The sequence below is a fragment of the Cynara cardunculus genome (genome assembly GCF_001531365.2).
Source record: "Cynara cardunculus var. scolymus isolate 2C chromosome LG 9, CcrdV1, whole genome shotgun sequence".
NCBI classification, from domain to species: Eukaryota; Viridiplantae; Streptophyta; class Magnoliopsida; order Asterales; family Asteraceae; genus Cynara; species Cynara cardunculus.
The window spans coordinates 14974991-14978609 of record NC_037536.1 but is presented as its reverse complement, the minus strand read 5'-3'; positions in this window follow the sequence as shown (position 1 = coordinate 14978609).

The window sequence follows — 3619 nt, the reverse complement described above, 5'->3', positions numbered from 1 at the left end:
CATATTATAACATCGATTGAGATAAAGAATAAAATGAAATATTAAAAACACGATGTATCTCGGTGCATTGCGCGAGTACGCTTCTAGTTATACTATAAAGCATTTGACAAAAACTCTTAAAAACCATTTTTATGCATGAAATACTGTTTATTGATGTATATTACTTAAAATTCAAGATTACAAGTAATTTTGCATAAATACAACTTATTAAATCTTCATTTTTAAATTTGTGTGACTAACTACATATAAACATAATCAAATACAGGATAAACATTCATTTTAAATATAGAAAATCTAAAATATAATTAAGATAATCATTGAGTTCAAATAAAATGTTTAATTATTTTCTTTATAAAAATTTATATTATTAAACCAAAAATAAATTATTTTGTTATTAAATCTAAATTAAATTAGAATAAAAAAATGAATTAAAGAAGTTACACCAAAAAACAGATTTTAGTTTCTCCGTCAAACGATCGTTAATTTTTTTTCTTTAAGTTCAGTTAAATGGGAAATATTTTTAATCATTTTTATTATTGTCTTAACTTCTTATTAAAATTATAGAACATATTATAATTTTGATTTTAAATTATAAAACCGAAAAGAAAAAAAATGATATTCACCGTCTTTCGTTTTCATTTTTATGTTTTATTTTTCATATAATGAAAATAGTGGAAATGAATAAAATATTTTTTATTTAATTGGATTTAATAGAAAAAGTTAACAACTGTTAAATACAGACATCGAAACTGTTGAGAATTAACAACCCATGAAGGATCAAATCCAAGTTATTGAAATTTAAGGGCGGTATTGTTAAAAATTGCAAAAGTTAAAGACACAAATTGAATTTCATTCATATTTTTATTATCAAAAATTGTAGAACGGGTTAAAACGTAAATACCTCATATTTAAAAAAAAAATGCGATAACATCATGAAATGGGAAGTACTATTTGTGGAACCTCACTATTCACTGGTTTATTAGCTAAGTGACAATTGACGCATATAATACGAGCAAGATCTGAAGCGGTGGCTGCTACAAGAATGGAATATTCCACAGCATTTGCTTCTGTATGAATGTCAAATTGAATAAAATATATGTTTTCTTATTATAAATTGTCTGAAACTATCCCTAGTGGTTGGTCTTTCTCTTTTCTCTCCTTCTATCTTCCTTTCTTTTCCTCTGGGAACCTTGGTCTCTTTCTGGTGGATGTGGTTTGCCTCCACCCAAGTGTTTAAATTGTCGTTTTTAGTGTTTTTGGTTTTTTTTTTCCTCTTGATAGGAGGTCTTCCCTCTCTATATAAAAAATATTTTGTTTTTTTTATTATAAATTGTTTGAGTCCACTTTTTGTTATATTTCAATTATTTTCAATTTAAAAAATAAGATGTGGGTTTTTTATTTAAAAAGACAGTTATAATTATATTTTTAATCAGATATACTGGATAATCTAATGTTATGGTGTTCTTGTTTGAAACATCCACTCGTATATTGTTCAAGCATCTCTAATACATTTTGCAAAATCGAGAATCAAAATTCAAAATCTTCAAAAAACTACATTAAGGGGCCGTTTACCTAGATGCTTACTCGGTAAGTGCTTAATGTTAGTAGTCAACACTGTAATTTATTTTACCGAGTAAGATTGTAGTGCATCAAAATGGTATCGTATTCAACAATTTATCCGGTAAGCGCTTACCCAGGTAAGAGTCGCCACTCTCGCTTACCGAGTAAGACTCTTCATCTTTATCATCGCTCTTAGTGGGTAAGAATTTTGATCTTTGTCATGTTCATTCGGTAAGGAAAATTACCCAATAAGCACTTACTGGGTAAGCGTCTAGTAAACGGCCCTTCACTTTAACAACATTTTTATTTTGAAGATTGCAACATTGATTATATTATTATAATATTACATAAATTTAATAAAATACTTTTTTTTTCTTCTAAACAATTAATTTTAGATTTTTTTATTCGTGGGAATAAAAAAAATATTTCTCTCTAATGGTAAATGTTTTTGAGGAGTTTCCAAATTTGAAGAATAAAATTCGCCCATGGGGTTTATTAATTTGCAAATTCTTTTGTGGATACCGATATCCGAACAGTAGATGTTGGATATCTTACGCAAATCATCTGCAGGTACATAAACAGCTTGAATAGAAGTTATGGTCAAAATTGAAGTAAGTCGTATTTTTATTCATTCAATGCACAGTCACAAATGAGACAGAAGGACTTGGTTCTGCTTCCTCTATTTTTTTAATAATACCGGGTGAGGTAGAAGGCCCACGGATCGTGAACATCTTTTCCTGACTGATCATCCTCTCGGACCAGCTACTGATCATCACCATGGTAAGTTGTTACGTCACCAACTAGTTAATCAGACGTTAGCCCCTCCTTGGACGGATTCCTCCTTTTGCATTATGATTCAACCAGAGGCCGTTTAATTTATTTAGTCAATTTACACTATATTTCATACTTACTTCATTTTGGAGAAAGATTCTAGAGAATCTATCAGAATAAAACCTTGTCCAAAATCTTCAATTTATGAATATTCAGAATCTATTGGAGATGTTCTTATATTATCATTAAAAACATTTTTTAAAAAATTCTCTATAATTTCTTTAAAATTAAAAGCCAAAAGTCAAAAATCTCTTAAAAAATTTATACTCAACTCCAACAGATTTTCTATTTTAAATATATCAGCATTATATTATTAAAATATTTTATAATAGATAATTGGAAATTAAAAAAATATCTCTATCTTCACATTCCATTTTAGAAAATTCTCCGGGTTTTATGTTATTTTCTCTATTTTAAAGAATAATATAAAAATTATATTGAAAATTTAAGATATAGAATAAAACCTTTATTTTCTGTATTGTAAAGGATCTGCTAAAAATACTCTTACAATAATACAGAAATAAATATTTTAATAGGATAAAATGAGGATGTTGAAATTAAAATTATTCAAGGTCAATTAGTGATTAAGCCCACTTAATTAACACATAAAGATGATAACTAGTCAAGACCACGTTAAAGGTTCAATTTGAACAAAATGATGTCATATTTATACTATTTTATATATTACTGTTTTACGAAATGTAAGAACGTTTATAGGCCTTCAAACTAACTCATAACAAAGATTTGAACGAATTAGTATTCAATCAAAAAAAATTGTTATCTTAGATTTATTTTTATCCCTTAAATGTTGTAGGTATCGTCAACAACTTAAGTCTTCAATTTCATGATCAAAAGAAAAATCTTGGAGATGGGTACTTTTACCTATCACTGGAACTGCGAGGAACAAGTAATCACCTACATTTGCTTTGTTGATGACCTTTTTATCTTCTGTCATGAAGATAGCGACTCTGTTGGTGTTATCGAAGCTTTTTTGGATGAGTTTTGTGTGGTGGCTAGTTTGTACCCTAATCAGGTGTGACAACAGTCAAATTCGGAATCTCAGGTTAGCTTTTATTAAGATTATATTAGTGTTATTGAAGTTAATTTATAGATTAGGAATTAGTTAGGTTAGTTTAGTCAAAAATTTTAAGAATTTTCCGGCAGTTGCTTAGAAAGTCCGGTTTCGGCTCGAAATTATCTGAAACGTCCTATACAGTACCAAATGCTC